Consider the following 22,744-nt stretch of genomic DNA (forward strand, 5'->3'; position numbering starts at 1 on the left):
TACATCTCAGAAGGCAGACAGGGTTTGAGATCACAGACAGGCACCTTGCTGAGGGGCAGGTGGAATGTCTCCCTGACTCTCTGGCTCTAGTTGGACCCTAAACAGCACAAGGTGTCAAGGCAGGAGTACATTTCTGGACAAGGATAGCGAAGGCTGTGTGAAGACAAGGTTGAGGAGAACTTCTTCCCTTCAAGCTTGGTATTCAGTCACATCCCTAGTTTTGGCCCTAATTTTTCCCCTTCTTTCTTTACAAAGAAAAAAAATTAAAAACAAGGCTCAAATTAAGAAGCAGAATTTCACTCCTTCCCAACCTCCCTGGCCAATTATTTTAAAAATAGGACTTGATTCTGAACCACAGTCATTCACTGATTTCTACACAGCCCAGTGGCTCTGGTCAAGTGGTGTAACTGTTAAAAAATTACTTACTAGGACTGGAACAGCTACACAATTGGGGATACTGTTTGGTAAGGTTGAAAGCAATGTGGATAAAGCAACATAGCCAAGTGTTGAACATGCTAGTAAAGTCAATCATAACTGAGTTAGACACCCATTGCCCCGGCCTCTCATCTAAACTTCACAGAAACCCTTGGGGGTAGGAATAATGGTCTCTATTTTATAGGCAGAGAAGAGAGGTACCAAACAATCATTGGCACCTAAAACACTGCTCTTTTCCTTCCATATGCAACCTTTAACACTCATCAAATTCTCATTATATTGGACCCTAGCATGCTTACTTTCAGTCCAAATTATGCCCTTTGAGTACAACAGGCATTACCGAAAATAGTACATGGTACTTGGTAGTATACACTAGAATCTAATTCAAAACATGAAGTTAGGAAGCAAAAGATTGAGAAAGTAAAACCAGTTCTGGCTCACTCCAAATTTCACCTGCGTTCCACAAGAAGACATGAAATGTGAATCTCTAATATATTTTGTCCTGTCTGGACAAATTGGATGAGAATGCCATACAATTCAGAAACAATTCAGTTTTGTCTCCCCCCACACACACCTCAAAAAAGTAGAATAGAACACACACACAGAAGTTCATTATTGGAGCTTTATGTTCTTTGGATCCTGCTGAATGCAAGTTTATTTTTTTAATTAGAAGCCCTGTAGCCAAATTGCAGATCAACAGTTTGATAAGCAGCACAGTGAGAGATTCTAAAAATCCCCCATGTGCTGACTGAGAGTTAAGGTTCCGTACTTCAGTCCCATGGGCTGTGAACTAAGACGGGAGGTCTAAGTTCCTGCTCACTTCTGCCTCAAGACAGGCTGAGACCATATTCCAAACTCACAGGGCAGTAACAGGTCATGGTAGAGTCCCCCATCTGGAGAGTGGCAGTTTGAACTGATTGATATGTTTTTAATCATTTTTACTGAGGTATAACTTATGGTAATAAAATTCACTCCTTTCAAATATAGTCTGATGAGTTTGACAATGTTATATAGTTACATAACTACAGACACAATTAACACATAGATTTTCATCACCACCCCCCCTAAAATTTCCTCTTTCGCCTTTATAATTAATCCTCTTTCCCAGACCCCTGGGAATCTCTGGTCTGATTTGTCTCTACAGTTTTGCTATTTCCTGAATTGCTCGCAAGTGATAGTATGTAGCCTTTCATGCTACCCTCTTCCTTTAGTGATGCTTTTTAAGATTCATTCATGCTGAATTCATCACAACAATAGCTCACCCCTTCTTATTTCATTGTATGAAAGTGACACAGTGGTCTTCTATTCACTACTACAGTGGTTAATAGTGGTCACTATGAACATATAGTTGGATTCTTCTAGTTTTGGGCTAATATGAATAAAACTCTTGTAAACATTTGTGTACAGGGCTTCATGTGGACATAAATAGAAATACTTAGCAGTGTGATGACTATACCACTTATTAAGTGTGTGGTATATGTCTGACTTTCTTAAAACTTTCCGCAGTTTTCCAAAGTGACTATGCCATTTTGCATTCCCATCAACCATCTATGGACTGACTGGTGGATATTTAACTGGTACCCTCAGATAATGATCGTGATCCCTAGCAATATCCCATTCATGTGTAGACTCTTCTGGAACAGAGGTCGAGTGAAATGCATCCTAGTTCCCCTACTAAGGTCAGATACAGAGTAAGTGCAAAGACTCAATGTTGAGGGTCCTTCCAACTTTGATAGTCTATCATTTATCTTTCCCCTTCTCCGGACATCTTGTCCTGCAAACATAGACACAAAGTACCAGTCTCGGACTGAAACTGGGACAGACTGTAAAACTACCACCTACTGGCTGTGTAAGGTAAAGGCTTTCACCTCTCACAGACTTGATTTCTCCTTTGCAAACTGGGGGTGATAATAACCATCCTCTCAGGTTACTGGAAGATTAAATGATGCAATGCATATGTTTGGCACATAATAGGTGCTCAGTAAACAGCAATTTTTAGCTTCTGTAGTTATGGACTGGCATGGCTGATAAAGAGTGATAAATGACCGACTGGATATGTATCAAAGGTCTCCAATGACCATGAGAACTTGAAAGAGGAGTTCTGTGTGCACCGCTAAAGAAAACTCACTGTGTTTTCCTGCTGGATCCATAAGATTCAAGAGTCCCCTTTCATGACTATTATGTTGATTTATTCATGTGTATATTGGAAAGAGAGCGAGAGTGAGAGAGAGAGAGAGAGAAAGAGAGAGAGAGAGAACAAGACAGAGAGAAGCAAAAAGAAATAGTTCTCTTATTGACCTTAGAGTCTGATGTGCTTTCCTTAGCTGATAGAAGACTCAGAAAAGGTTTTGCCATGGGCAAGAAGGCAGGCAAAAGCCAAGGATAGTCATTTTTTACATCCAATCAACAGTTTAAAGTGTAAAAGCATTTATGAAATTGTTTCAGTTCTAATTTTTATTTTATTCATTTATTCAGGGAAATATATTGTGGGTCTAGTTTTCATGACTGCTAGTGTGTGTGTGTGTGTGTGTGTGTGTGAGAGAGAGAGAGAGAGAGAGAGAGAGAGAGAGAGGAGTGGGGGTGGGGAGAGAGATGAGAGAGGAGGCTGGGGAATCCACCAATGGGCATCTAAGCTCTGAATAATGCATTGGCACGTTTCATTTAAGCACTGTTTGTGTTCCATCCCACCCCCCACACTTTGCAAGCTAATTACCTTACCATTTTGAGCACCCAGCTGTTGCTGTCTGAAACCTGACCTTCACCATAAAGAGGCTCACAGCTGCAGTGAGCTGCCTACCTAATAAAGCTTGGGCTCTTCTCTGCCTCCTCTTTCCCTTAACCAACATAAGTAGCTGGTTCTGCTAGTTCCCCAAACCATTTGTCTCTCCGCCAAAATAAGGAGATGACGGGTGCTCCTGGAGGAGAGGAGTTTTGTTTGCAGGGCCGCCTAGGGAGAGCGGTACTGGAGGCCTGCCTGGCTCAGTTCATTTTGCTACTCAAAGTGTCATTCATTGATGGACCAGAAGCAAGGGCATTATTATGAGAGTTCGGCTCATTAGAATGCAAAATCTCAGGCTGCATTCTAGACCTACTGAATCAATGTCTGTGTTTTAATGGAGACCCAGGGAATCTGAAGGCACATTAAAGTTTCAGAGTGCTAGAATGGGATAGAAATCCCAGAGTTTTCAATCATTCAATTTAAGAATCTGACCTAAGGGCATGAGATGGCCAAGTTGATCAGGACAAAAATGAATTAGAAATGCAGAAAGGTGTGAAAGGACAGCCAGCCCCCCAGGATTCTCACTTTTGGACACTTAAGGCTTACATAGTCCCTTGAACACTGAGTCAGGGTTGGTGTGTGTGCCAAAGTGAATTTGTGGAAGTGACAATCTTTTACCATGGAGCTTTTAAAGTGAGGTCATGAAAGGCATTTTGGCATTTTCCTGTCTTGGTCCACAAACGATCACTTGCTCTGGGAGAAGCTGGTCACTATGCTGTAGGCACTAGCAGGAGCTTCTAGATAAGCCCACATGGGGATGAACCGCACCAGCACCAACTTGCAGCCTAGGCAGGGAGCTGGCATGTGAGTGCAGCCTCCAGCCCCAGTGGAGCTTTTTGACTAACAACTTCTCAGCAATTTTATAAGAACACTCCAGCTAAGCCACTCCCAAATCTGGCTCCAAGAAACTGTGTGAACTGACATATTTGTCGTATGTCGTAAGGGTCAGGGTAATTGGTTACTCCACAGTAAATACCTGGTGGAAGAACAGAGAGCTGGGTCTGAGCCTGAGCTCCCCCAACTAGTAATGGTTTCCCATGGTTGGTCAATCACCTTCTGAAAGTCTCAGATGCCTCTGCTATGAAAAGAACAAGCCCATTTCATCAAATCTTGATACCTTTGAATACAAAGATGTACTCTTACTTCAAAAATATACCAAGACAGAAAGAAAGGTATCATCAAATTCATACATCATCGATTTAAAAATGTCTACTAAATTTAGAGGTATAAAATGGTGGAAATGTCATCTTAAAATCAATGAAATGCAGTGTTGTACTTGCTTTGCCCACCACATGGAAATGTGATAAGGATCAGTGGTGTCACAGATAAGGCACCTGGAGGAATTGCTGGCAGAGGCCTGAAGCATGAGGGCTTGAGAAAGGGAAGTGGCAGTATGGTTCCAGACCAGCTAATTAAATGGACTCTGTAGGGCTTCATCATCTCACCTTTAATGCTATGGCCTCAGGCTCCTATCACAATGTACGCTCAAAATGACTGCTATATAGCCCTTAGAAGGAAACCATCTACGGACGGCCATGCCCCCTAAACTTGCTTCAGACTAAGAAATCACTTTGGTACATTTGTTAAATACACATCCAGGCCTTTTGCCAGCCCCTTTGCCTAAAGAGTCTGATTCAGTAAATCTAGGAGCAGGTGTTGGAATCTATATGCTAACACAGGGCCCAGGCAGTTAAGAATTCACAAGTTTTAAAACACTGATCTAAACAAGATAATATCCATCTACTTACTAATACTTTTTCTTGCATCAAACAGAAAATTCCAATCTTAGGTTGCCTTAGTTATGCCCCATAAACAAAATGCTTTCAACCCTGTAAAAAATTTTACTGAAGGCCAATGTAAAAAACTTCAGTACTTTTCAGCTGGGAATCTTACTGAAGTGATACAAAATCCTACTAATCCATATTTATAATATACCAATTGACATAATAAATATATTAAAAAAATCATTTCCTGACAGGCTGACCTATTTCCTTTTTATCAGTTAATAGAAGTTGCCAGGCAACCTTTTATTTCTTTCTTGCTTAGACTGTCAGGAATCCTTCACATAACATTCATGCCTCCCCCCAAAAAGAACAATTTTAACAAAAATTATATACATTTGTCAATTGTTGCCATTGCAAAACTCTCCCTATGAGATTTTGACTTTGTCCTATATTTTAAATGGTCATGATATAGTCAGGTCTTTTTCCTTAAGATCTTGAGGTCCTTTTAGAAGGAGGTGGAGACAAATTTTAAAATCGATACCATTAGTTTTGTTTTGTTTCTAATCACATTTAGACTAACTCTTCCCCAAGTTGCGTGGGTTGTCTCCTTTCATGCCAATGCCTTGACCAGCTTTTCAAATACTGCAGGAATGCGAACCCTATCTTGGCAAGGAAATCCTACCTCCTCCTCAAGCCAAGTACTTAAGAGAGTAAACCAAAATAATTTTAGAGCGGCTCCTCAAAAGGCTCTTCTCTCTTTAGTGTCAAACAGCTTTCTGACAATGTGGTCTAACTATGCTTGAGCCAAAGAAACCCGCCCCTGCACAACAACAACCCCCCTTCCACTTCACTTTTAAACTTCCTCACATGCCTTCAGTTTTGCAACGGAAATTCATCCTTGACCTGAACTTCTAAATATACTACAAACAATAATTAAGTCACTAGAACCCTGCTGTGAAAAGGGTATTTTCTGACAGATGCAAAACCAAAGCTAGAGCATGGAAACCATTTCTATTCTCCCTGAGATTCGTGAAGCAAGGAGACTCAGGGCAAGAGTTTCCATAATCAACCCTGGACTCTACGGTGCATGCGGAGTCTCAAAAGGATAGGACTGAGCTGTCGATACTTTAGAGTATGGAGCATGCTACTCAGTGTTGCTGAGCAACAAGAATTTTTTCATATCATCCTGGCTTCCCAGGCTGAAAAACTTTAGCCTTTTCATCCAGGGAAAGGTCTTTTACTCCATGAAGTCCCCCAATTGCCCCTCTTCTCTCATCAGGATTAACCCCAATCTCATCTGTCTACCCATAACATGAACAATGTGGCCCCACAACTGTTGGCCTCATTTGTTTGTCTCTGCTGCTGGACCAAGCTGCCTAAGGTCAATGGTGCTAGTTAATTCATCTTTGAATTGCAGGATCAGATTCCTGGGTACATGTAGGTGTTTGGTAAATTTGTATGAAGGAAATTATCTAGTTCATGGACTCTGGGGTTCCTCAGATTCTCTATTTCAAATTCAATCATTCTATAAATAAAGACATGAAGGCCAAATAAGTGAAGTGATTTCCTCCCAAAGTTACACCAATAAAGACAGATAAAAACCCAAATCCTGTCATTACCAAACATTGCTTTTCCAAGATCCCACCTCTTTGTACATAGAGTCCCCTGTCTGACCCCTGTCTTCAGCCACCACCTCTCAGGCCTTCCCAACTTAGTGAGCCACTCCCTCAGGCATCATTTCTCCACCCAAATAAGGTTCTCAGAGGGAAGTCTTCAAAACCCAGGACAGACTCCTTTGTTTTCTGCTCTTACATCTTCTAGTATCACGTTCCTTCCCTTTGGAGAATTAATGCCCCTTGCCCTTATGCTGTCCAAGGTGAATTTTATTAAGGCCATCTTTCTCACTAAAATATAAACTCTCTGAGCTCAGGAAAATGTTTTTGTTGCTGCCATTTGCCATAATATTCCTAGGAATCCTCACTAAATAATGTTGGTTGAATTTGAAAAATATCATTTAGGAATTCATCAAAAATAGAGAATGTCTCTGGTAAAAGTATTTTGTTGCATAAATAGTAAATAGACAATGAAAATTGCAAACTGTTCTCATATATTAACAATTTCTCCATTTTTGCATAGATAATTCACTTTAGACATAACATATTACTGATAACATGTTACTGATGCTTAAACTTGGATATTTGCTTCAGACTCTGGGAAAAAATGTAGGCATCCTCTCTCTCTGTGGGACATCCAGGAAATCTTATTTTATAATAAGAGTAAAACAAAATGGTGCCACGAATGTGACACTCACAGGATTCCTTTCCCAAGTCAGACTGAAATGTCTGTGGATTCTGCAGATCGTTGCTTTCTACAGATATTTGAGGCGATTGCTATTATTTTCCCATAGTCCTGTCAAAAGGTTCTTAAAATCATCCAACAATATTGCAAATTACACTTCACTTAACCCACAGAAAGGACCAGGTCACTTATGGATTCCAGGAGGAAATGAAGGCAATTTGGTACAGTTCCTTCAAACATTTAATAGTTTGTTGGGTCTAAAACTATTTAATTAGACATCAAACATCATTTGCAGTACTATCTGGAATTAAACTAGAGAAGTAATGGATTACTTCTACTATCATTTCTCTCAGCTCTTCACCTGCTTAAATATAACAAAATTCTACAAATCTGCAGATTTCTAGCTTTGACCATATGAATCAGGGTGAGAAATCTGCCCCTCCAGGGGAAGACCGAGAAGAAAGTATTGAAAAAGCTCTTGGACAAAAAGTTTTTGATTACATGATGCAATCAAACACTATTTTTAGAATGTTCTTAGCACATTCTCACTGAAGTGTCCTTATATCCTCTCCTCCTTCAAGCTTGAAAATACCTCAAATTGGGGTGTCTCAAAGGTATTGGAGTGAGGCCAGAGTGAGGCCAGAGTGTGGTTCTATGCTCTGATTTGTCTTTAAGTTGATGAAACTGGGTAATAAATCAAGAGACCTAATTATAAACATAGAACAATCCCCTCTCCGGACATCATCTTTCTCGATGTTCAAAAGTGACACTACTTAAAGGTTGTCTTTATCGCTAGAATCCTCTGACTCTAATTTTGACTTTCCTAACAAAGAGATAATTTCTGAGCTTATTTCTGAAAAAGCAGGAAAAGACTCATATGTCCTTAGGGGTTTCTCTGTTCTACCTCTGCTATAGACACTTCAGGGTGCCTTGTCCCTACTGCCAGTCATTGTTTCACAGTGGACCTCTAATACTCAATGGCAATCTAGATGCTTCTTTTGGGTTAAATAGTATGCCTCCAAAATTTGTATTTTGTGGCACTAATCCCCCATGTCTCACAATGTGACTGTATTTGAAGATAGGGTCTTTAAAGAAGTGATGAATTTAAAAGAAAGCCTTACAGTGGCACTTAGCCTATCTAACTGGTATCCTGAGAAGAGCAAATTGGACACACACAGAGACATGAGGGATGTACACGCATAGTGGAAGGACCATATGAAAAAACAGCAAGAAGAAAACCATTTGCAAGCCAAGGAGAAAGACCTCAAGAGAAACCAAACCTGCTGACACCTTGATCTTGGGATTTTCAACCACCAGAACTGCAAGAAAATAAATTATTGCTGCTTAAGTCATTTGTCCATGGGATTTTGTTATAGGGGTCTTTTTTTTTTTTAAAGATTTATTTATTTATACAAGCACTGAGTACAGCAGAAGAACGGGAGGGTGAGAGAATTCACCAGAGCCAGAGCGGGGAACAGATCAGGCAGACTGATGAAATACACTGCTGAGTAGCGGGCAGCAGGAGAGGTCTGTGCGCCATGTGGGATCCTCGCCAGTGGCCGGGGATCGAACTGGTGCTGCAGAGGCCACGGGAAGCCCCACAGCCCAGCGCTCAACTGCTGTGCCACCAGGGGAGGCCCTGTTTTAGGAGTCTTAACAACTAATAAATACACAGTCAACATTGTGTGGTACTAATACATACAAACAGTTACCTCTTAAGATGAGAATGAGGATCATCTGGCCTATGGTTCACCTTTCTCCAATGAAGAGACCTCCCCAAAGTCAAAGACATGAGATTGTAAAATAGAGTTCATGGAAGGAAGCAGGTACCCCCCTCAACCACCAAGAATTTTTAAAAAGGCAGATCATACAAGAGACCATTGAAACTCATCATGGACATGCAAACTGTACACATCACAGAGACCACACCAGAGCAAAGTCATAGTGTCTGAGAATGAATTTTAAATTAGGATTATTTTTCATTAAGAACTTAAAGCATGCACTGTTTACAATAGCTAAGCTTTGGAAACAACCCAAATGCCCAAAAATAGATGACTGGATCAAGAAGATGTGGTACATATATACCATGGAATATTACTCAGCATTCAAAAAAGATAAACACATGCAATTTGCAGCAACATGGATGGCGCTGGAAGGGATCATGCTCAGCGAAATAAGCCAAAAAGAAAAAGAAAAATACCGGATGGTCTCACTCATAGCAGGAATCTAGAAAACTTAAATAAGGGACCAGGAAAATGAATATAAGAAAGTGAAAATCAAAATCAACAAAAAACTATGAACCAGAGACACTTTTTGGGGGGTGGGGGGGCGGGAGGGGAAGGATTGGGGTCAGAATGGGGCGTTTGCAATTGTATGGGGGAATATAAAAATAAAATTTATTATTTAAAAAAAAAAAAAAACAAACTCCATTCTGCAGGTACACAGCTTGTTTTCATTGGGCTTGCTCTGTATAAGATTTTGTGCATATGGATACGCTAAGTCAAGCAGACTTTTTCTTTTCCACTATAATCTCAGTGGCACATTAGATTTTAAATTAACCTCATGAAATTCTACCTTTAGAGGGCACTTTTTAAATAAAAAAGCTCCAGTCACTGATATGTATTTTTCTTTTATGAGAAACATTCTCCTACTCACAAATTGAGTTCACATTATTCCTTAAATGGATGTGTTGATTATGACTTGTTGAAATAAACACACATGATGCTTATGTGGAGAGAAATATTAACAGAAGTTTCTGTGGGTACCTTTTAAATTACTTTGCTTGAATGTATCCTTGGTGTCTACATGTGGGGACTGTAAACTCTCAGTCATTTAGGAAGTCTTGTATGACTTTGGGCCATAAAACAGAAGATCTTAACGTTGGCACCCTGACTTTCTTTGGTGCTGGCTTTTCTGTCATTGATATCAGACTTCTCGCCATCTGGGGTTGTAAGATCCTAAGTTTATGTTGTTTAAGTTACAAAGTTTGTAGTCATTTGCGACAGGAGCAATATAAAATAAAATTAATATGGTACCCATAAAAAAAAAAAAAAAAAAGAACTTAAAGCATGCATTTAAAAATTGGCCTGTTTGTACTCAAGACCCTGACAGGTATCTGTTGGCCAGAGGAGGTATTAGAACTTCTTCTTTCACTTTGGAAGGTCAACATGTTTTCTCCAGAGAGTGCTTCCCATAGCTACTTATTTTCCTCTGGGCTCTTTCCTCTTCCAATGGGGACTTCTAAAGTCTGTATACATGGAAAGACACTCAAACATAAACATGACTGTTTTTAAGAATAATATCAGGCATTAAAAGGAACATGCAATCTGTTGCAATAATTCAAACTCATTAGAACCTGTCTCCATTCTCCACTCCTGGCCACACACACTGCCTGAACAAGCAGTCCCTATCCCTGGTTTTTCATGGGTCCTGGCCAAGCATGAGAGATGGGACTCCCATTTTGGGGCCAGGAGGGTAGAATTCTAGGTGCCAACTTGACAACAGTTCATCATTCCAAGACATGTTACCTTATATTAGAAGATGTTGAGGTGAGACCCTGAAAAAGAACTAAAATGGGGTTGCCTATAGCAAACCTTGATTATAGAATAGAACTAAGGAAAATGGAAAGGGATCAAGTTCAGTGGTTCCCAAATGAAATCCCTTTGACACATTCAGGCTGTCTATATTCGAGTCATCAAGAATGATTTTTTTAAAGTAAATCCAAAATCCCATCTTTAAGATGTTCTATTTCAGGGCCTCCCCTGGTGGTGCAGGCGGTTGAGAGCTGCGCTGTGAAGCTGTCCGCAGCCTCTGCAACATCAGTTTGATCCCTGCTGGCCAGTGAGGGTCCCACATGGCGCTGCTCCCCTCAAGAGTGTATTTCATCAGTCTGCCTGTTCTGTTCCCCACTCTGTCTCTGGTGAATCCTCTCACTCTCCCGTGAATCTGGCCTGTACCCTGGTTCTTGTATAAATAAATAAATCTTTAAAAAAAAGATGTGCTATTTCATCATTTTGGGTTGGGACCTTGGACTGTGTGTTTTCTAATGATTCTCAGGTGATTATATAATTGGGAAATGGTAAAAACTGCCATATATTTTTCACAGTTGAAAGAAAACAACTGAGAAGTCGTTTTCCACCAGCACAATTCATATCTTTGAGTCATTATGGTGAACTCTCAGGAACATCATTAACCTGCAGCTCTTTGAGGTACCTTCCATCCATTTCTACATTAATTCATCCAAAAGGAATATCCCAAGACTTAATGACTTATAAGAACAAATATTTCTTCTCTTTCAATTTCTGTAAGTGTGGAACTCGGGTGTGGTGGACTAGCTATTTCTAACTCAGAGACTCTCTTGAAGTTGCATTTAAGAAACTGGCTCAAGATGGAAACATCTGTAGGCTCGATTGGGGCTGAAGGATCCATTTCCAAATTGTTGACCAGAGGCCTTGGTCTCTCCCTGGCTGCTGGCAGAGCCATAGTTACCCACCATGTGGCCTCAACATAGTACACCTTAAACACCCTCATGACACAGCAGCTAACATACTCCAGGACAGATCCAATGGAGAGAACAAGCAGGAAGCTGTGGTGTCTTTGTAATCTAGTCTCTGAAGTTGTACAGAGTTACATTTTTTTTTTCATTATTCATTAGAAATGAGTCTCTAAGTCCAACCCGAGTTCAAGAAAAACAGGGTCTATTTTTCATTGGACTGTCAAAGAATTTATGGACATATTTTAAACCACCACAACTTCTAAGGTCTGTCTTATTCTGAGAATGGAATAGAGGCTAGAAATGCAAAAACATCTATGATCTTGACCCTTTCCTCATGGGATCTGGAAACAGAGGTAGAAGAAAGAAGCAGGGTATCCAGTACATTATTCTCTTTTTATGAAGTCAAGCTAGTGAAGGCCTAGTTAAGAGAGGTGCAGGCAGTTAAGTGCACTAAATTAGAAGTCACAAAAGCTTGAGGTTGAGACCCTACTTTGTCAATTGTAGTTACCTACATTATTTAGCCACTAAGTTACTACCCTCTCTTTTTACAGAATGAAAATTCTATTACTTCAAGGTGGTGAGGGGGTGGAGTTGAGGGCAGGGATTCTGTGAGAACCCAACAAGAGCTAGACAAATAGCTAAGTGCTATGCATATCAATTAGCATGTTTATTATAAGCAAATGCCTCTCAAGGACTTACAATTGCCCCTCCCTGAATTTTTAAATGCCCATGTATATTCAAGGTGTGAATGAGATGAACTGCACATAAATAGGAACATTTCCAGGAGTAGTTGGTGTTTGTTGGCACATCGCCCCACATATTATGAAGTATTTACTTAGTCATAGATATTGATAAATGCAAAAACAAGAAGGAAAGAGTGAGGCAGAATTCTATCCCCCAAACGACAACTTTCTCAGAACTCCAGACAAAAAGCCTTGAGTTGCCGTATAGCTGCCAAATGTCGATCCACAAAGAAAACAACCTTGTAACTGCCTAGGAGTGTGACAGGATCTGAGGGAGCGCATTCCCAATTCTTTTTCGCATCCTTTTCTCATCCTCTCCTCAACTCAGTGTTTAGAGAAACTTGAAAGAAACCCAAGAAATTCCGATTTTGGGGAATGTAATACTAAACCACCTCATGGCCATTACAGGAAAAAAATTTAAAAATGAAAAGCACACCTGTGCAGAGATAAGAAAAGAGCTTGAAAAACAATACTTACAATCTTCTAAGAATTGAGGGGTAAGAGATATGCCTAGAAAAGAAATTAAGTATCTTAAGCCCATAATTCAAAAATCCAAGAAGCATTATGAAGAGTTTTAAATATCCCCTGTGACATAAAAGACAACCATGAGAGGGAATACAAAAACTTGAGGTGTTCAAGTTTTAGAAAATCACCTGCAGTGTTCCCCTTTTTTGCAGAGAATAAACGGATATGGTTGAAATTAGAAACACTTACATGCGTTCCACATTTTGAAAGTCAACCAAGGGGGTCAGAGTTTTGTCCAAAATAAAAAAGGAAATCAAAGCTCCTCTAATTCAACCACCATAACTTTGTGCTTGAGGGGACAGCAAGGACTTTCCCTTCTCTTTTTCTTTCCTTCCTTTCTTCTGTCACCCCAACCTCCTGAGGCTGAGTCTTAGTACCTTGGGGCAGCTTAGCAGGGCCTAATCCAATTTAAGCTGTGGCCCAACCAACTGAACACAGGTCACCCAGAGCCTGTTCTCAGTCTTCCCTTGTTTGAAATGGGATGAGCAAAGCTTTGCAGTGGAAAGTTTCTCACGGTGGGAGGTGACAGGCTGACTCTCCCCAGAGGACCAAGTATAAGAAGACACGACAAACTCTGGCACTTGTATGTGGCTCTTCAGCTGTCATATTCAGGAAACCAGTCGATAAAGCAGAGGCTTTGACCAGGCATTACTGAATAAATGAAGACTTGGAAAATAGGTTTCATTTGATGAGGACACCTCCTTAGAAACTTTTCCTACCTTGGGATTGCTTCATACCACTACTTCCCTGCCTCATTGAGTACTATCAGTTGTTCCTCTTAATTATCACCAAAGCTAATCAGCAGGAAGCAAATTGTAGACAATATTTTACAGGAATCAACATCAACAAGTTATTTATGTAATGTAAAGAACATTAGATCAGAAAGCCCAGGAAAATCTCAATCATATAGTAGCTTATTGACTCAGATAACTAACCACTCTGGATCTCAGTTTCCCAATATCTGTTTTTTGTTTTTTTAAAGCCCAGCAGGTTATTTTAAGAACAAAATAAGCCTTACTTTGAATGAAATATGAGAGCCAGGACGGTGAGTGAGACTAACCTCTGACCTGAACAGGCCAGCTATAAAACAAAATATATACTTGAGGAAAGATAAGGCAAGTGTAGAAACAGCCTCCAAGGGGACCCCAACAACTTCACCTCTGGTCATCACATTTTTTTAAAGATTTATTTATTTATACAAGAACTGGGGTACAGGTTAGAGGCGCAGGAGGGTGAGAGAATTCACCAGAGACAGAGAGGGAGCAGAACAGGCAGACAACTGAAAACACTGCTGAGGGGAGCAGCAGGCAAGACAGGAGAGGTCTTCTCACCATGTGGGTAGCTCCCTGGCTGGCCGGGAATCGAACCCACGCCTGCAGAGGCTGCGGACAGCTTCACAGCACTGCGTTCAACCCAGTCCGCCACCAGGGAGGCCCTCTGGTCGTTACATCTTTGAGTGGTTATCTCCCACAATGCCCTAGTGGTGATCAGTGTGACTCCACGAATAAGGCCGACTATGGTAACTGCACTAGGAGTTGGAGGGTTGGAAAAGGAAGCAATCCTTGAAGACTGGAAGTTCTTTGTCAAAGACATAGATTTCGAAGGAAGGAGGAGTTTGAGAGAGACAGGGCTGTGCTGCAGAAATGAATGAAGAGGCAGAGTGGCAGGAAAGCATGAGACGAAATCAAGGGGCAGTGTGCAGAGGGCCATGGATGCCTGGCTAGAGTGGTCACAGCCTCTAATTAATGATCCTTGAGCAAGGGGATGATTAGGCTGTAACCTGGACTGAGAGGCCTCCTAGTTGTGCAGGTAGAAGATAGACCAGCTACGCAAACAGAGGCAGGGAGGTCAAACTGGAACTTCTGTAATTACCTGGAGGAAATATGGAGATATCCAGTGCTCACTTGGTCATTTAATCTGTGTGCATATTTAGTTGCATTCCTGAGACCCAAGCTACCCTAGGCACATGCCTCACCGCACCACCATTCATGCATACAAGATGCTGTTCTGGTGTACAACACACTGCATTACAAAATTAATGCCATAAATATTGTTGATGTTATAGACACAAAGTGAGCAAATGTGTAAGCTTCGTTTCCACTTCAATCACCTCCACTGCAAGAACTGACTCCAAATTACACCGTTAGCTTTAATAAAATCAAGTCAAATACTAATAAAAGATGACATGCTGTGGAAATGACACTCAGAAAATTCAGAAACTATCCTTTACAGCAGTGACAGGGCTGAGGAGGAAAGCACCCAGAAACAATATTACTATTATCAATCTCACCCAGTCTTCCTATGTAACAGAAGAAAAATCATCAAAATGCCGATGGGCAATCAGAGAACATTTAGATTGTGGGGTCTTTGGAGTCTCAGAAGTGAACACTGTCTTCTTATTCAGCGGCTGTCAGACTTGTTCATATTAGGGCCCTCCTAGTGAAACGTTAGCAGGAAAATGAAAAGGGTCCAGTCTTTTGGCCGATTTCCTTGACTGAGAGTCTTAAGGGACTGAAGAAAATGCAGCAACATGCCATGGGGGGTGGAGGGTGGAGAGCACTCATTGCCTTGCCTTTCGAGATGGACAAGGCTAGAGCTCATCTGGTTTAGCACCCCTAGGAAGTTATCCAGCCCACAGTCATTTCACAGGTAGGGAAACGGAGTCAGAGAGAGGTAGATCTACTCGCCCAGGTCACAGGACCGGCACCTACGTTTCTCCAACCCTAACTCCACACTCTTCCCTTTTCATTTGACCCTATGGTGGATAGGAGGAGGAAGATGAAGGAAGATTATTCCAAAGAGCTTCCAGTGAATTCACCACATGCAGGGATTTACTCATCTCATCCAGAAACAAATGGAACTTTCCATTCAGCAAATGTTGGGTATGCCGCAGTCTTCTGCTAGGTCCTGGAAGGCAGAAATGAGTTTGTGAGCTGTGAAAGCAGGAGTAGGGTCAGGCTAGTAGAGACAGAAAATGGCCAGAGTTGACTAGCTAAAGGCTGACTAGTGGAGGGAGAGCTGATTTGGGGAGAAGGCCACATTCAAAGGGTGGTTAGTGCGCTGATGGACAGTTGGTGGCAAAAACCCTCGGGAAAAGGAAGGCCGGGCATGTGCCGTCAGGTTGGCTGTCAAGGAGGTCTAGGAGGGATATTATGGGGAGGTCAGTAGCAAAGGGGGGTTCAAGTCAAAACTGCAGAGGCTTCAAATTCCAAAAGAAGTTTAAACTTTACCTCGCAGGCCATGGAGAGACATGGAAGCTTTTACTAAGTGATTCAGTCTTGGACAGGGAGAGCTCAATCTTCCACATGGGTAGCTTGTTAAAGGAATGTCTGTCACTGCACTAGTCTCATAGCTGAACTACAGAAGACAAGTACTGAAGGCATAGCTCCTTCCAGCTTGACAGGGCCTAGCGGCACACTGCTCAACCTACCAGTGACAGAAAGTGCTCAGCACCTAGCTTCAGGAGCCTGGGCCCTCCACCTGCCTCAGGAAACAGGCCTGTCATCACAGCCCAGGGGCCAAACTCTGACATCACATAGCTCTGGGACTGCAGAGGTGCTAAGCAGACTTCTAGGCTCAAAGGTCATTGAGGGAGGGACATCTGCTCAGGAACACTAGAGTTGACACATTCAGAAGGAGAAACACGTCTCTACTTAGGAAACTGAAATCTGCCCAAAGGTTTATGTATAGCATACACATATAAACAACTAGAACCTGGTCAGGAAAGAGCGAGCTCCAGACACTGAAGCAGAAATCTGTAGTCCCATCCTGGCTTTGCCAGTTTGACTCCCCTGAGCCTTGGCTTCTTCACGTAGAAGATAGAAATAAACACCCTCTCTTTTGTCACCAGTCAGGAGGACAAGACAGAAGTACTTAAACAGTCCCCAGCCCAGGCCTGGAAGCTGTCAAGGCCACCCTCCAAGCAGAATCAGACAAGGACCCTTCTGGAATTACTCTTGTTTGCACACTCAGTCCTAGAACAGATTTGAGCCAGATCCCCTGTCCTCCCAGCTCTCCAGCTACCACTCCTCCTTCTAAGCCATGCTCACATCTTCTACTGATTATGAAATAGGCTGTTATGATTCAGTCTTTGATTAATTTTGCTCTTTGTAGTTCTCCTTCTCTGAGCTAGAACATACAAGATGCCACCTGAGTGGGGCCTCCCAACACAGCCAGCCTGAGACATCCGGTGCAGCCAGATCCTCTCACTGACCTGCCCCCTGATCTGTGCTGATCAGGCCTAGAAGAACAATGCCTGTCAACATTGAAGTTTATGTTTATTTGACTTTAAAACTTCACCTCCCAAAATAGGTGATGAAGATAAATAAAAGGGTGCCACTCATTTCTCTTTACAAGCAGATTCTTCCCATCATTTTTCTCTTCTGCCAAAAGAAGCCATCAAAAAGCACTGGGAGAGATGAAATATTGGTTCCAACCCCTATACAAAGGAGCTCCCCAGTTCCAACAGGTGAGGGAGCTCTAGAAGGAGGTAAAAGGGCTTAGAGAATTGTTACCCCTAGATGCCAGGTCATGCCCATGTGCATTCAATCTCCTGTCATCCTGCCCTGGAGTGAGCTGGACACTCACACAAATGTGGTTGTTTCAGTGGCATAAGCACCCATTCCCTAAAACCTCTAGCAACCTCCAGTCCCTCTCCCCCTGAAGGGTTTCCCCTCCCTCCCATCAGATGGGTAAATGAACAGAAATGGGTAAATGAACAGATGGGTAAATGAGCAGAAATGCCACATAGCTATCATCATGTCAAGGCTTCAAATGCAATCCCAAAATAGGTGAGGAAGATAAATAAAAGGGTGCCACTCATTTCTCTTTACAAGCAGATTCTTCCCATCATTTTTCTCTTCTGCCAAAAGAAAGCCATCAAAAAGCACTGGGAGAGATGATATATTGGTTCCAACCCCTATACAAAGGAGCTCCCCAGTTCCAACAGGTGAGGGAGCTCTAGAAGGAGGTAAAAGGTGTCAACACCCTTCCCTCACAGCCTAGCCCTTCCCCAAGCTAACTCCCAGGGCCTGTTCTAGCCTGTTCCTTCACAAGGACGATTCACACGCAGCCATATTTTGCCTGAAAACGAGAAACCTGAATAAGCCAAGCGCCCGCCTTTGATCTGCAGGAGAAAGTCCACTTTTAAGCCTCCCATCTCAGGCAGACTGTTGGCAGCCTCTTTCCTTTCTTCCTCCAAAAGAAGGCCAACGAGATTAAAGCTCCTTTAGTCCCATTTGGAACTGTTACAATTGGTGATTAACAGCCTCTTAGACAAGAGCAATTCTCTATTCACTCTAAATTCGGCTGCTAAGTAAATGTGGTTCAAAATTAAAAGAAACACATGTATTCATTGTCCCATTTCCTTGGAGAGCTTGGAAGTTGCACACTAAGTGCTGAAGAAACCAAAAGAGCTGTAAGAAGAGGGATTATAGGGTGACCAGCACATAGTCTTCAAATGACATAATTTATTGAGTAAGGTTTTCCCCCCTTTCTAATTAAGAGCAAGGGAGAAAGTAACTCTAACCACGTTTATCATTTATGAGTCACAGAAAGAACATTGCACTGTCCCCAATTCAGGCAAGAGGCCTTGCCATCCAAAGGGGTTCTCACATCAAGCACAGCCAATGGTGGGCTTTGGGGGTGGGGAACATCTTGTGTCCACAATCACAGTAGCCACTTAGAGATGTTCCCTCTCCATCTCCTGACTAGCTGGGCATCCTCATCTCTGTGAAAATCATAAATTCCTCCCTCAAGACAGAAGGGTCTCAGAGGGAGAAAATCCTTGGCCTCCTCAGCCCATTCTTCATATCTCAGCTGTCAACGTTTCCACCCTGACAGGTTGATAACGGCGGCCTCCCAGCCAGAGCTGTGGCGCTAACCCCTTCGTGGGAAGGAAGGACAGTGCAGAGACTGAAATGTCAGATTTCACCTTAGTCAACTCCCTTTCCCTGCCCCTGGAGGCCTGAAACAAGTGACATCCAGGAACACATTCACTTGTCGAAAATAATGCCTGCAGCCAAATTATTATAAATTCTGATTGGACACCCACACTTCTCACCTGCCTGGTTCAGATGCTGGTCACAGCCATCACCTAGCGCTACCTACTGAAAATGTTATAAAATGCACATGGTATCTTTTATTAATTCATAAGCCTTTCACCATGCACATTTGATTTATATATATATATATATGAAAGAGGAGTAATAGAAGCAATAGTAATAACAAAAACAATATTGAGTACCGAATAAATGGCAAGCTTAATGCAGTTTTATATCTATTTCAGTAAATTCTTCACAAGAATTCTATGGTGTAGGATTGTATTGTGTTTGTTTGTTTGTTTGTTTGTTTTTTACATCTAATTACCTGCTCCTTCCTTCTCCTCCAATTCCCTCCCCCTTCTCCCAACGACACACTTGGATCAGCGTGCTCACCTGCACACAGGAATCTGCACCATGGGGCCACTGCTCCATCTTCTGGAGTTCTGGAGACCCTCACTCCACTCCTCACCCACTCATGGCATCACCTCTAATGGAAGATGGACATTCAGAACCTAGACAAATCTGCATTTATTGGAAACATATCAAAATTACCCTAAACAAGAAAGCCACATGGTTTTACTTAAAATCAGAGTAACAGCCATCACTGGACTGAATCTTATTCAAAACATGTACTGATGAAAAGAACTCTGTTGAATAAACAAAGTCTGGGACAACATAACACTCCAGCTCTGCAGAGCATGACCTTTCCAGTCTGTGGTCTGCGTGGGACTTCTAGTCTTTTTCTGTCACAGCTGTGTCAGGATGCAAGTATGGCACAGGCAACTGTGTGCACGGGCACCTTGTTCCCTCCAACAGTTTTATTAAATGCCAATTAATTTAAGATCTCCAAAGTAATCTGGTTTCAGGGTTCCCTGGACCACTTTATTTGGAGGTTGAAGTTAGAGAACCCAGTTGGGGAAGACTAAACACACAAAGAGGCAGGAGCCCTGAAAATGCCCCAGGAAGAACCATTCCTGAGTCTTCATGGCCTCAGGGTCACAAAGCTGAAAGTCTCTAAAACAATCACACAGCTATTTGTTAAAGCAAGATCCAGATGACTGCATCTCAGAGGCTCGACATCACTTTGCTGATGAAGGGTTGAACATAAATTCATAATCACACAAAGATATAGGTTCTCCATTTAATTATCCAGAGATTAAGAAACATTAGATCTGTCAGATCCAATCTTTTGGGACATGCATGACAAACATCATCTCCCTCCCTTCCTGGAGTCGACCAAAACCACTGAAAAGAACATGGGCTTTTGAGTAGATCAGAACTGAGTCCAATTCTTGGCTCTGCCACTAACTAGTAGTTAGAGATCTTGGAACTAGTGTTTCTCAAAAGTTATTTTTCTCATAAAACAGGAATAAAATCAACTTGCATGAGTTAGGAGTAAAAGTAGTAGCATGGGACAGTATGGTTCTTGATACGCAGTAGGTGCTTTACCTTCCTGCATCTCTAGGCTATAACAATGGAACACCAGTCCTGATTGCATCCCCAAATCAAAATTCTTGCAAGATAAACAACTACCCCCAAATCCACACAGAGCAGATCATTGGCCTAGACTCTTTACTAAACTCAGTCACCTGTGAACTTGGCCGACAGTTTACTTTTCACTGACTATAACGTCCTAGAGCTATTTGCAGAGCAATTTCCCCCAGGGAACGAGACATGAAAATTATTTGGAGGCTCTCTGAAAATATAAACAGTTGCATCCATTTCACCTGGGGTTAAAATAGCTGATAAAAGCAGGTACAATCCATACACAAATGAAAGCTCCATCGACACAATTCAAAGGGAAATGCATTTGGACTTTGCTTCAAAGTACTGCACACTCACAAAAATATTTATGTTTAGTGGCAGCTTGTTTACATTTATCAGCCAAGAAATGCTCTTCCATCTGGTCACATACCCCAGCATTACACACATATTTTAAAGTTATTCAAATATTTCCTGTGTGAAGAGAGGTTATTTCATGCAGCCAATTTGGAAGAAGTCAAGTGCTAAATATGCTGCAAAGATCCTGCTTAACCCACAGAAACTGACATTTTCCTTTCAGCCTGCCAGTCAAAGACCTACTCTGCTTTTTATTCATTCACCCACCTCTACAAACGTTTGCATTGACATTTTGCCAAAGAACTATTCCACAAATCTCTAATGGGGAAGGGAGAAAGGCGTAAGACTGTCAACATGAATTTCAAATAGTGGAAGCACCTTAAAAATTCTAACCCAGAGAAGTCCCCATGTCAAGCCAGATAAAATAAGTGACATCAATACTTTTATACAATACTATTATACATTTGTGATACAAAAAGCTGTCCATTCATAGGGAAGATAATATAACTACTGTCTGACCCATTTCCGATTGCCAAGGGAATAAGTTGGGATTGAGTAAAAGACTCAGTATTCTGCAGACTAAAAGTACACTTCTGAGTTTATAGTTTTAACCTGAAGAAAGCATTGTGAAAAGGAATAAGTCAATGTATAACAGTTCAAAACACTAGTATACAGAAGTAATATGCTATAAACATATATCTCTATTTCTTAAAGTATACATGCTTAAGGTATATGAATGATCAGTACTAGCTGCTTGATTCTCCTAGAACAAATCAAATCCAAGCTTTGGTGGTGGAAAACAGGGAAAGCCACTCAGCATGATGATGGAGAGGCTAAACTTCTGCTGTAGGCATCCTCTGCCCCTTTGAGGTGCTGATGGACCAGATACAAAGAGCAAATGTATTCAGAGAGCCCCACGAGGACTCCAGAATTCTCCAAGTTCTGGCCCACCACACGCATGATATTTTATTGCTTGAGCAGTTAGTCTATCCAAGAACAGTAACATTTACAGATTCAGTATCATTATACTATTCTCAATGCTGTAGCCAGAGCAATCATTTAAAAGCATATGTACAAATATGTCAGTGCTCCCCCGGTTTCTAAAAGTGCTGTCATTCCTCCTGATGGCCAGAGGGATGGCAGGACTTGTTCCCACCACTTTTTCTGTGCTCATACCAAACCATACTTGTCTCCTTGTTCCCTGAATATTGTCGGAATTCTGCCCTGGCAGGAAGACATTTCCTCCCATGTCCTCAAAGACATCTGCAAGTCTTCATTTCACATCACTTTCTTACTCTATTTAAAATTTCAACCATCGGGCCTCCCCGGTGGCGCAGCGGTTGAGCGCTGGGTTGAGAAGCTGCCGGCGACCTCTGCGGCGCAGCGGTTCGATCCCCAGCTGCTCCCCGGCCACCGGAGGAGGGTCCCACATGGCGTGCAGACCTCTCCTGCCGCCCGCTGCTCCCCTCAGCAGTGTACTTCAGTCCTTCTGCCTGCTCCGCTCCCCGCTCTGGCTCTGGTGAATTCTCTCGCCCTCCCGCGCTTCTGACTGTACCCAGTGCATGTAACAAACAAAAAAACAAATAAATAAATAAATAAAAACATGCCTCTATAAAAAAAAAAAAAAATTTCAACCATCTATCCATTCCCTTTCACTCTGCTCTATTTTTCCTCCTTTAAAAAGAATACTTCTACATTAAATATTTTTTAAAGTAATTTGTTATGTCAGTTGTTGTTTGTTGTTGTTGCTATTGTCTGTTTCCCCTGGTAGAATGTCTAGGTTCCACAAGAGTGGGAGTCCTTTTCCATTTTACTCAATCATACCTCAAGCACCTAGTATAACTGCTGAGACCCTATTTGAATAG

General features: G+C 41.8%; 2 protein-coding genes across 8 annotated transcripts in view; both read right to left on the reverse strand.

Moving 5' to 3' along the window:
• Positions 1-22,744, reverse strand: part of FGF12 (fibroblast growth factor 12) — a 638,738-nt gene that overhangs the window by 565,705 nt on the left and 50,289 nt on the right. The window lies entirely within an intron of this gene.
• MB21D2 (Mab-21 domain containing 2) overlaps positions 1-22,744 on the reverse strand; it is a 101,247-nt gene that overhangs the window by 27,499 nt on the left and 51,004 nt on the right. Inside the window, exon 2 of one of the 7 annotated variants that reach the window (XM_054700447.1) lies at positions 19,434-19,527. The exons of the other annotated variants lie outside the window; for them this stretch is intronic. The gene's annotated coding sequence lies outside the window, so the exon portion shown is untranslated. The remainder of the gene's footprint in view (positions 1-19,433; positions 19,528-22,744) is intronic. 7 annotated transcript variants of the gene reach the window in all.

This window comes from Talpa occidentalis, unplaced genomic scaffold, assembly GCF_014898055.3.
Source record: "Talpa occidentalis isolate TD23 unplaced genomic scaffold, MPIMG_talOcc4v2.1 talOcc4.4, whole genome shotgun sequence".
Lineage (NCBI taxonomy): Eukaryota > Metazoa > Chordata > Mammalia > Eulipotyphla > Talpidae > Talpa > Talpa occidentalis.